This window comes from Brassica napus, unplaced genomic scaffold, assembly GCF_020379485.1.
Source record: "Brassica napus cultivar Da-Ae unplaced genomic scaffold, Da-Ae ScsIHWf_1817;HRSCAF=2453, whole genome shotgun sequence".
Taxonomy (NCBI): Eukaryota; Viridiplantae; Streptophyta; class Magnoliopsida; order Brassicales; family Brassicaceae; genus Brassica; species Brassica napus.
Genome location: NW_026015233.1, coordinates 432,080 through 445,249, shown reverse-complemented (window position 1 = coordinate 445,249; position 13,170 = coordinate 432,080).

The window sequence follows — 13,170 nt, the reverse complement described above, 5'->3', positions numbered from 1 at the left end:
CATTATTTATTTACTTTAAACATTTTACAAAGTGTTATAGTTTTATCCTACGGCCTATTGCCTAACAACGTTTTAAGTAAATATATATCAAAAGGTACGTTGCAAGGACAACAAAATACTACCGCTGGTTCCGTTCCTTCTGTCTAAAAAGTAAAGTGTCTCCCGCCTAAGGATTACCTGCACACACGAATGAGTCATGAGCAACTAGTTTACTCAGTGAATCTATAATCACAACACAATCAATAATAAACCAAACAATTGTGGGAACCGAAATTCACACTGTCGATTTCCGTTTTAATAAGGAAACTAAGAAAACCCTAGTTTCCCAGAGGACCCGGATATCTGTTAATTACCACACGTCAAGCAATCAGAACACGAGAATAACAACGATAAAAATAAGAAATCGAAAAGAGAGTAAAGTAGATCTTATTCCGAATCTGCGTATGAGCGTTACAACAAGGTATAAGCCTGGGCTCGAGAGCTGTCGGCGAGATTCCTAGTTCTAGCAACCTTAAGACGGCTAAACCTAATTGAGTCGCAGCTCGAAATAACAAAAACGAAAAATTGCCTAAATTGCTCTAAATGCTAAGTTTGCTCTGAAAAAGTTCTCTCCCTTGCTCCTCGCCTAGGACTCCTTATATACTAGCTCCAAGGTCGGTTTACGCTTTTACTCTTCTGCCCTTAAGCCGTCATAGCATAAAAATGGAGATATTCCATTTTTCCCGATCTTCACAATTATCTTCGAAACTTCCATATTTATCCGCGGAAACTTGACATTTATCCTTCTTCGTGGGCCAAGCGTGAACCATGCTGTGGTTCACGGGCTTTTGGTTAGGAAAAATCGTAGGATGGGCCTCGAGTCGTGTTTTAGGTCCCTTTGGGCCGTCTTCCGACTCGACACGTTTACTACGAGTTTTCCGCGGTTTCTAATCCGCGAAGTTTGATCGATGAATTAGAATAGCGGGAAACATGGACTGAGCTCGCTACGGTCATCGGGAGATAGCATTCGAATTTTTGACGAGAATGCAAGGATTGGTATCGTATCGATGTTCGGAAAGGTTCAATCGCTACACGACGACCGAACTTTGGCTCGAGCCCGGTCGCTACGTAGCGACCGAGCGAGACAAGTGCTCGGTCGCTACGTAGCGACCGAGCTTCGGCTTGAGCTCGGTCGCTACGTAGCGACCGAGCGGGACGATCGCTCGGTCGCTACGTAGCGACCGAGCTTTGGCTCGAGCTCGGTCGCTACGTAGCGACCGAGCGGGACGATCGCTCGGTCGCTACGTAGCGACCGAGCTTTGGCTCGAGCTCGGTCGCTACGTAGCGACCGAGCGGGACGATCGCTCGGTCGCTACGTAGCGACCGAGCTTTGCTGAGCTCGGTCGCTGCGTAGCGACCGAGCTTTGGCTCGAGCTCGGTCGCTACGTAGCAACCGGGCGGGACGATCGCTCGGTCGCTACGTAGCGACCGAGCTTGGCTGAGCTCGGTCGCTACGTAGCGACCGAGCGATTAGCGACCGAGCTTTGGCTCGAGCTCGGTCGCTACGTAGCGACCGAGCGGGACGATCGCTCGGTCGCTGCGTAGCGACCGAGCTTGGCTCGGGTTTGGTTGCTACGTAGCGACCGGACGGCGTGTATACGTAGCGACCGAGCTTGGTTTGTTTGGTTTGAATCCCAAAGGATACTTCTTCGTAAAAACCTCGTATAGGTTATTTTTACGAAAATTACATCTCTTCTTTTACTATCTCTTTCGGAAATACGATCTCCGAGGATTTTCGGGTGGTAATTCCGTCGTAACCGTTTTTGACCCCAACAACAATTATCAAATACATATACATGATCATGCAAGTACTAGTACTATACTTTAGTATACCAATCATCATTGTGAATTCTTATTTTAAACATCACTTCCTCAACACCCGCCCATTGCCAAACTCATATAATACAATATATATACTAGGCCCGAGAAACCACTAAGGCTAACCGAGACTAGTAAGTTAGCATCACCATCATTGTCGAATGTCCGGTATGAACAATCCGACACTGCATCGTCATGCAGTACACGGTCTCCAGGGAGCTACCCCATCATCGTGTCTTCATGACCTTGTTCCGTTCGCAGGACCAAGTCACGGTAATGCGGGGGCTTTAGGGATATTGAATATAACAAGACTTCACATGATTTTACTTCCATAATTATTCCAAAATTAATCCATAGTTAATCCTTAATAAATCATAATTAATCCTTAATTAATCACAGATTAATCCTTAATTAAACCAAGATTAATCCTTAGTTAAACCAAGATTAATCCTTAATTAAACCAAGATTAATCCTTAATTAAACCAAGATTAATCCTTAGTTAAACCAAGATTAATCCTTAATTAAACCAAGATTAATCCTTAATTAAACCAAGATTAATCTTTAATTAAACCAAGATTAATCCTTAATCAAAACCATGATTATTTCATAGTTAAGATTAGTACTTGAGAACAAGTACTACAACTAGGATTAACCTCACTTTAAAATTATTCTTTAAGTGTAAGTGTTTACCATGAGTAAACACAACACCATTCTTAAATATTCAGACACTTTACTAACTTAATCAAGGACTCATTCATGATCTATCTCAACATCTGTCTAGACTCACCTAAAGAATAGTCTTGAAACTGGCTTGGACAATACTTGAGTTCCTCTTGAACAAAGCTGAATGGACCAAGAGACTGAATGGATAGGATGGGATTAGAAAAGCTCCACACCTTAGCAAAACAAACTAAAGGACTAGATGGCCTCAACTGATCCTCTTCTCCATGTTAAGCTTGCAGCCGAACTTCTGATCTTTCTCAAAGTAACTGACTGATTTAGGGTTCAAGATTAGATCACAGGAATTTTTTCTTGATTTATTTTCCTAATTTTCTCACTGATTTTTCTGTTCTTCTTTCTCTCTTTCTCTCTGAAATTCTCTAGGTTTTTCTGTAGGTTTCAGAACGTGGGAAGCAGCTGGAGGAGAGTAAAATACAACCTGAGGTTACTTCATATGAGGGTTTAGCTCATAACCAAGCTTGGCTGAGAGCAGACAGCTGGCAACCTGTTTCATCATCTACACCATACTGTCCTTTCCCTCCCATGAAGCAGTTTCCAGCCAATCATAAATAATTAAAGGAGGAAGCAAGCACACAGGCAGCTTGTGGTTGTCATGTGCCATTTACTGAAGAAGCTAAGTAAGCAGGCAGGTGCAAGTCAAGTGAATGAATACTGAACAAGCAGGCTGGTGGAAGACATGAGTCTGGTCCAAAATAAATTAGGCAGTTGGTTGATGATTTTAAATAATTTTCAACCAAATATTCCTTGTCTTTGTCTCTCGTCTTGTTCCCGGAAAGTCTCGTCCAGCTTAATAAAAATTCGACCAAAATATTTAAGACTCGGCCAAACTATCAAGTGAAGGTCTTTCGACCACAAGACAGTCCCGTCGAGAAATTAATCTACCGGGTCGATTTTTATTTTTATTAATCATGGTCGAACCAACTAAAAACTGGTCGAGCGAGATTTTTCTCGACCAAAAATTTATTGGCTCGTGAGGGTTATTACAATATTCATCCTCTGAATCGGAGAGTGATGATGAAGAAAGTGATTGTAGGATTCAGAAGACGAAGAAGAAGACATTGAGTCCTGGGCACGCTCGAGAAGTTGACAAGAAGGCAAATGTACTTACAGAAACTATGAATTCATGTAGTTTTACAATTATTTTGAAGTTGGTTATCTTTATTATTATTAGTGTGGTGATTAGTCTAACAAACAAGAGATGTTCATTATTGTATACTATTATTAGGTTCAAGTTTGGAGCATAATCCCCCAAGATCCCGACCGTCCTATAGATGAGTCATGACTAATGTGGCAATTGAAGTGCTCGATGTGAAGGTGGAAATTTTGGTTAAACTCATCAATGCGAACCATGTATTCATGAAGGAGATGTTCCATGGAGGTGCTACAAAATTAGATGTAGAAAGGATGCGTGAGAAACCAAGAATACATGCGAGAAAGAAGACGGCATCAGTGAAGGGCAAAGCTGTAACTTCATTGGATGAGGCGAAGATTATCTCCCTTGTAAGTGGTATTCTTAAACCCGAGATAGAGAGGTCGATGGGAAAGTAGAATCGGCGATTGCATCGGTTCAAGCTTTGTCCACCGAGGCTATATCGCAAGAGGCTAGTGTTGTTTCCTCAGTTGAGGTAATTCTTAATGCTTTCAAATTGGAAATTCTGAGTATGGTGCAAAATGCTCTTTCTAAACATGTTCTGGAGAAAGAAGCGACGACGCCTCCTCTGGTTACCACAAGCAAGGTTCCGTCAGGTGCTAACATCACTGCAGGTCCGGTTGATGCTAATGACGAAATTCTAAAAAATGTGATGGCAAATATAAGTCATTACTCCATGCCTCCTGATTCTGCGGACCGTGTGCAAGTAAGTTAGTTTCAGTTTACATAGTTTACATATGTAAGTTGGACAGATTATGGTGGAGTTATATGTTAGTTATAATTTATGAACAAGTGTTTGTCAAGTAACCGGATTAATTAGAAAGTCAAAGGACATAAATGCTACGTATATATCCGGTTTTTGTTTCATATGTGGGTTTATCTTACCACATGTTCTGTATCGCTAGTGTCTTGGTATATATTGGTTTATCTTTATATGTTATGTACGTTTGTTTCATATATGTGATTCTTGGGTCTAACTTTCCTCCATATTTCTTCTACTGTCTACATTTCCCAGCTTTCTGATGGAAGAACTCGTAGTTATCGTCCGCAAGGTATTGCATCTCCTGGTATGTGGAATGAAAATAATGGTGGAGCTACGTATTCAGCAACCAGTCAGACCAATGACAGAAACAAAACCGAGGTATTTAGTTATTATCATTGCTCTTGCTCTTTCAGTATATTAAATTTTTGTCACAAAACTAAATCTGTCCTTTAAACCACTGCTAGGGTATTCCTTCATTTGACTTGGGTGTTACTCAAGATGTACGTCCACCAGTAGCTGTTCAAGATGCAGAGCTCGGGGACACTGGGGACAGGCAATGTGAAGAAAGAGTTGATGATCCTCAGCCATGTCGAAAGAGCAAGAGGCTAAGGCTGGTCCCTCCCCCATTGATCACTGACTATCAATGCGAAATTGCAATTCTGAATCGTGCTCGTGAAGCGAAAATGAAGGGGAGAAACTATTATGACTTCAATGTAGTTGAATAGAAGTTCGCTAAATTGTCCATCATACTCCAAAAACCATTGTAAATTTGATTAAACAACAAATGTGTTCTTGATGGTTATTAGCTATATTACTAACTTGTTCTATATCTCAATGGCCAGTGTGATAAATGTGTCGGGATTGTCTGTTACTGGAAAAGACATTACCGATATTACCGAAAAAACTCGCCCTTTGCCCGGGAAGGTAAGGAGGAAGTCGCATCTAAGCTTATTTTACATAGGAAATTGAAATTTTAATCGGAATGTAGTTGCATCTTATCTTATTTGAAAATTTAATCCTGAATGTAGATAGGTGCGAGATTGTGTTTAGTTGCATATTGGATTCCATTTTTTATAAACCAACTAATGCATACTTCACTACTCCGTATTTAATATTCACTTCATGATTTGCGCATTTTACGTTTGCGTGTCAGGTGTTTGCTAATGCGGCTGGTTCGGTCTACGTTCTACAATCAAGTTGGCAGTAGAGGTGGCAAGATACCTGAGTTCCTCGATAGTAGGTTTGTCTCCTTGTTGGCGAGGAACTATGATAGGTTCAGGAGATCAAAGTCTAAAGAATCATATGTCTTCGCTAAGGGGTTGGTAGACTGCCTTGTTAAGAGTTGCAGCTCAGGAACGCATCAAGCCGATTCTACCTCCCTCTCAATGTTGACAAAAAACACTAGATTAGGTTATGTGTGGATTTCCCAAGTGCTAAGATTTATGTCTTAGATTGCAATTCAGCGGTGCGTAGTGATTCTCAGCTGGCTCTGGATCTTCTTCCCATCTCTGATATGTTCCCTGCTTTATTGAAGAGTAGTGGTTTGTTAGAGATCCCCGGAGGTATTGGACTTTTGTCAGAAAGAATAAAAGGTGTTGCGCAAAACAACAATGCGGCTGACTCTGCTCTCACCGCCGCCTTGCTTATGCAGACGCATGCTCTGTTTGGACCCAACACTTGCAGGTGTATTACTCCGGACGTACTTGGTGATGAGGCACATCGTGCTGCTGTTATGTTGTATGAGTTCCATGAGAAGCTCCAGTAAACTTTGACTCAATGACATGTAGTTTATCTGTTATGTTTTGAATTTCCTTCTGTGAGAGATTATTCCTTCTGGATTGTGGGTTCTTTAGTACCGTTCTTAAACTCTATTTATGTTGCATATGTCTGAGATTCAATGACGTTTAATACTTTTTTTTCTACTCCTTTGATGCTTATTCGAACTGTTTTTCTTTTCATAAGTATGGGTTATTTAGGTACATGTTTCAAGTTTATCGGTTTCACTGTGTAGGAATGCTTAATTACGTGAACTCACCAAATTTTTTCCTCTTCCAACTAACACTAATTACAATTCATTTGGATCTTATTTTTGTCACAATGTTGTTTATAAAGTTGAATAATACTGTCAAATTCTTGTATATGCAATTGCTTATGATTGTTCTAATTATTAGAAGTTGATTGGTGTAATTGCTTCTTTTAATTGTGTAACCGGTTATAAGTTATTGCTTTTGCATTGAACTTCACAAAACTTTTTTCCCGTTTCTACGTACACATTTTCAAGTAGTTTTTCTTTACGCAAATATTTAACATAAAAGAGCATATGGCCAACAGAAAAGCATATTACACATAAAGCTATTACACATAACATGCATAACAAAAGAAGCCAGAGTTTTAACATACTAATTAAGATTCATTCTACATTCGTACGGTAGAACAGAAGGGCCGATAGCATACGTCAAAAACCATCCTAACTCCGTCTTTTGTATAAGCCAAAATATTATTACTTTTGCTGCCTTTTCACATCAACAAGATTTTCCCATATCTCCGGTTGCTTGTTTTACTTTAACGGGGTTAATAGCGTCATCAGCGGCATCATCTGGCACTGTTGTGGGGTGATCATAAGGACATCCTCCATCATTCATTTGCTCCAGAACCGATCATGTTTGAATAATATGTCTGCCCGTTTCGGCGCCCATTGCGGAACTTTCACCTTCCAATTATCTATGACGAAAGAAAGTGTAAATATAAACACAGTTGCAGAGGGGCTGCATAATATTTTGTATGTACATAATAAAATTATGTTGTGTTCTTACCTGGAAAGAATATTCTACCGGTTAGACGGTCTTGAGTACCTACATTACCTTTACTCATGGTTCCTTCACATTCCAACTGAGTTTTATTCCTACCACTTGATGCACTTGAAGAGTCCTCGCTTAAGAAAACTATAGGGTGTCCTAATGGGTTGTCGGGGCCGCCAATGTTGAGTGAGCTGTGTGGATAGCCGACGTGTTCTGATCCCGGTACTCCATAGATTCTTTGGAGCTTGACTGCATATCTTGAAGACATTAAATGTTCCCAATATCCATTCCTTTTTTCCTCTTCAGGCGAAGTTGTGGTAATGGTATGGTGTTGATCAGTAGGGAAAAATCTCCCCGCGTGTTGACTGTTACGCACAAATCCCCTCGCAAAGCTACCATGGGTAGTCGAGGGAAGTCTGTTCAGATTTCACGCTCCACTGGGGAAGCCGTACATATCTATACATGGAAAGTGGGAAAAAAGTTTATGTAATGGTATTTATTATTTTTCCTAAGTTACTATATGGACGTAAGTAATATTGATTTAAATATGAAAGTATGTCGATCGCATACTACTAATCTGATTCGGTTATGTGGCCATAGTGTTGTACTCGCTCCGTCTGATTTGTACTACCCATTCTTTCAAACATAACGTTTGGGTGAATATGGAGAGGGACAACGTGATTGTCATTACCATCAGCAGCGCCGCGATTAAGGTCGAGACAGCTTTTAGCTTTACCATCTTCAAATGAAAATCGATAAACACTAACCATCTCTTCTGGTGTGAAAATTTCATTCAGCACTTGGTCGCTACAGACTATCTCTTGACCTCTCACAATCGTTGCAGTATATTTAATTCATAAATTGTAATCCATGTAACACCAAATCAGATAAATAAAGTTTTGGTTTAAACAACACCAATCTCTTAATATTACCCATAATCGCGTTAATGTGTGATTCTTCAGTAACTCCTTTGCCAAGAAAAGACCAACTTCTGATCTTAAACGGCGCCCTGCATGTGAATTGGTACTGGGCTACGTCTTCTGCGCCGAAGATAACATAAAGAGTTTGCTCGGTATTCCATTTGTGGACACTTGTTAGCATCTCAACGTCAGCAGTGGTGGCTATGTTGTGAGTTGGGCACGTCTCACCGTTTGGTTCTAGCATCCATGTTGGTAGTTGAAATGTGATTAAAAGTGGGGTTCCGGGAGTTAGGTTAAAGACACCTCTAACAAAACCCCTAACTCTATCGAATTGTTCGTTGTCACGGATGAGAATATATTGACGCAAGACAGATTGATCTTGGGTGAACCTCCATACTCCCTGCTGCGTCGACCATTGTCCCTTCATAACTCGGATGAGTCGAACCATCTAAAAGAGTGTGAGTTAGTAAAATATTTAGACTTTTCACACAAATATCTTTGTAAATGACATGAATATGTGAAACAACATGGAAAAGTCTTACCTTTCTTTATGTCCCTAGTCTAGTTAATTAAATATATATTTATAAGGATCTGCAAGTTACCCGTTTTAGTGACTTAAAATTCGGAACTACTTCCTTTACCTTTGATCTTCTTTCTATTGGTAGATGAAATAATCCAGTTTATAAGAAGACGAGGTTGGTGTATATAACTGAACTTATAATGTCGTTTATATAGCCACAAATTGAAACGGTGAACCGGTCATTTTTTTTTTTTATTTATCAAACCAGAGAATCCATGGCATATCCAGCCATTAATGCTCCGCAGACTACCTATTCTTAGGGTATCATCATGACGTCCCCTTTTGACATGACAACACGTGAGATCATTATCTTATGTGTTATGGTTTGTAAAAGTCTTCTTCCGTAAGCTATGTTTAGAAATATCTAGAATAGTTCCATCGTTTCGATTATAGTGCCACTGGTTTAGGAATAGTGACACCGGTTCAATTACAGAGCATCCGGTTGATGCTATGCCTACTAATCTTTATATTGGTGAATTAGTATTATTTACCTTATTTATTTATAACTTCACTATCTGAGGTGGTTATATGGTGGTGGAGAAATAATGCCATGTAATAGAAAGTGTTAAACCAACTAGGGAGCCTTCTACCTTCTCTCCTGGATATTTGTGTGTTTTCCCAAGACATAGAGGAGGCCTAGGACGTGATCATCCATGAACAAACTCCATCAGAGGGTTGTTCCCAACTCCCAGGATACTGCTTTCCCACACACCTCTCTCCTTAAGGCTCTCTTGACCATAGGAAGTGGAATCCGGCCATCTCTTTTCTTCCCTGACTATTTGTGTGTGTTCTCAGGTCCTGGAGGACGATTTGGGTGATGTCAACATGAATCAATACCAATGAAAGGGTCGTTCATAACTTCCCCTCTGATCTCTCCCAAAACTGCCTCTTTATGGCCTTCACACCACTTTTGGGGTTGGATGTTGGATCCGACCAACTCTCTGTGTTTTCTCTGTTTTTCTTTGTGTTTCATGGTGTAGGAGGAAGCTCTGGTGTGCCTGAAAAGGCACGGACTTGCCTGCCTTTTATAGAAGAAGGGATGGTTACTTCTCAACCATTGCATCCCTTCGGTTTCAATTCTGGCCACTGATTTAATCAATGGTCCAGATCACACCCATTCGCCTATGGAAGTTACCAGACGTCATGAGCCTGCTTATCCACTCCTAAACAAGTCACACTGAAGCCCTCACGGATTACCCAAGCACATTAGACTTTGAGGTCACTTTCACCTAGTGAATTGACCTATATACCCTTAAACTAGCTATTCTTGTGTTCTATTACGTTTCCTAACCAAACAAAATTGACTGATTATAAAAAAGCCAATAATCCATTAATTTTGGAATTATGTTGAAAACCAATCCTCTTTAGCAAAATATAAAAACCTAAATCCCTAAATCCACTGAGACTCTTCATGAAACCCAATCACATTTTTTTCTCCATTCCAAAACAGAATCTGGAAAAATCTCTCACCTCTTACAAGCTTTTATTATCGAGACTACCGGTTTGGAGAATCTCCCTTGCGGAATCAAAGCTATCAGAATCGATCGGCGCTGTGGTTCACTCCAAATCTCCGACATGGAAGATCCTTTTCTCTCTTCTATGCTCCAACATGAAATTTTCTAGTTTAGTTTTGTCTGAGTTCTCAATATAAACCTCAACTCCATGTTCTTCTGGTTAAATCTGCATAAAAGTTTTATCCTTTATTCCTCAACTCTGACATTCACTCGCCACCTATCCTTGATTCCCCACCACTTCACAATTTGTCTGACCACTGCTCGTCGCACAATCACACAATCTCCATCCACACACTTCGCAACCACTCCACTCCTGACCACTCACCGCCCATCCACATAACCTCTGACCATAAAGCTGCTGAACAGCTGACGCCTAACCACAACTCACATAACCACAACAACCTTAGTAACCCGTCTCATGTCGCCACACATGATACACCTAATGGGTACCTGTTGTTTTGCTCTTAATGTGCCCTTCAGCTTATGTCTATTCATGTACTTTAATGCCACGAAATGAGTATGTGTGGCTCTTTTGGTATTTAACTAACATATTGCATACTCATGCCTACCTTCATTCCATGTCCACAGCTGCGTGTCCACTAGAAACCTAACCACTGATTCAATACGCACACAACGACTTCACATGCATCCACGCCAATCCCATCCAAGTCCAAGTAACGGCCTTGCCCACCAAATTGTGTACACAGAATTTGCCCACATAAAACTTTGTAACATTTTCGTGTCCATATAAATTGTATCCACAGAAAGTTGTATAAAGAAAAAAGAGGTTTGTAACGTTAGAGAGTTATAGCGAAATCTGCTTACCTTATCCGCCGCCGTTAGATTTTTTAGGTTTTAAACAGATCCAACGACCAAAAACAATTCACTTTATTCCATACACCTATTTTTTGACTTAACCCCTTTATCATTTATTGCAACTGAACGAAAACTTAAGAAATTTTAAGTTTGACTCTTTAAAAGCAACACACTTCTCTTTAGACAAAAGGAGGGTTATTTTTGTCCGAAAAATTACAGCTGCCCAAAGAATGTGTGCCAACTAGAAAATGAGTCTGTTAGTGAAAACTAAAGTCACAATGTGTCTCTCAACGTAACTCTCTCATTAAAATAAGAACCCTGGGGAAGTCCGTATCTAACTAGTTTCATTTATATCGTCAAACTATATTCTCTTCCTGGATCCTTGAATATCGTCAAACTATATTCTCTTCCTGGATCCTTGCAATCCTATGATCAAGTTCTAGTTAGCAAGGATAAAACAAGCAATGAATACAAATCTATCATGAATATCACAACAAGGCAGATCTATAGTTTGGGGCTAATCCCACAAACCTATTTGAACCCTGGATCTAATAATTGAACTACTCAGACATAGCAAAGCAATTCATAACAATAAAGGAATAGAAACTCATAGTATAGATGAAAAAAAATGAAAACAAGGAGTTCCAATCACAAGTGATCTTCTCTCACAAATGAAACTTGTAACAAAACTTGGTCTAGAAAAAGCTCTCTTGCCGTCAAAACACTTAGGCAGTATATATTCTACTAGGTTAAAAACTCGTCAGGGCATTTTGGTAATTTGGATTGGCCTTGGTTTTTAAGTCTGCTGAATCCAAATGTCGCGTGTCTGGTGTCTCGACATCGATCGATGGTACTTGTGTATCGATCGTCAGCACTGATGCACATTGATCGATTGTTCTTCCTCTCGTTGACCTCTACGTGGTCAGCTCGAGTGAAATGTCCTTTAAGCTACAAAATGCTCCAAAGTCATAGCTTTACTCCGAAATGCACCTGAACCTGAAAACATACCTAGAAGAGTAGAAAACATAGATATATATATATAATAAAATACTTATAAACCATGGATAAAAATGGGTCAAATCCAAGGTATATCAGGGAGGAACAAAAGAAGAGCGTGCATAAATATATACAAAAAAAGAAGAAGCCGTTGAAAGTCTTCCCTTGAAAGACGCGCATCTCACGAGATCTCGGGCCGCGGGATTCAAAATTCAAAAAGATTCCTTCGCAAAAGAAAGGAAGAAAAATATCAGCCGAATCTCTGATATTAAAAGAAGAAATCATCCGGGAGCGGAAAGGACTCCTATCTTTTTTGACCAGCGCGTGAACTGCACGACAAAGCTCTAGCCTTGTCATCTCCAAAGAAGATAAAAGAAATTACTATCAGATATCGACTGAACACCCTAGGTTCAGAATGAGTTCCGACTTGAGTGGAACCTAGGCTAACAAGATCATCGGAACAGGGTCCTGCCTAATGGGAGCCTACTGAGAATGAGCAACCCCGGTTGACTTGAGTGCACAGGTTATTCCCCGACTTTGATGACAAAGTCGAGAAAAAAGGGGCAAACTATTGGGGAAAAAATCACGGTATTCTTTCCCCCAGCATCCAGGAAGGACTCAGATCCCCGGATCCCTGATAAATGGGTACCTCGGGCTCGATCCCTGGACCCTACTCCCTTCCAAGAAATGGAAAACTTCCGACAAGGAGAACCTTCCATATTTCCCAATATGAAAGAGTTTAACCTAATGAAACCGACTTCTAGACGACTATATAAGAGCAACAACAGCCCTCAAGCAAGGGATCGACTTCTCCAAGACTTAGAGACTAGGGTTAGACGGCTAGAATTAGGGTTCTTATAAAACATCTTGTAACGATACCTTGTTCTTGCCTATTCATCTAATAATACGTCTCTTCAAGCCTATTCTATTATTATTCTCTTTAAACATCCTAAAACCCTTACTAAGTAACCACAAACACTCGAGGTTTACCAGCTTATCCATCGTTCTGTGGTATCCTAAAAGAGCCTCACAACC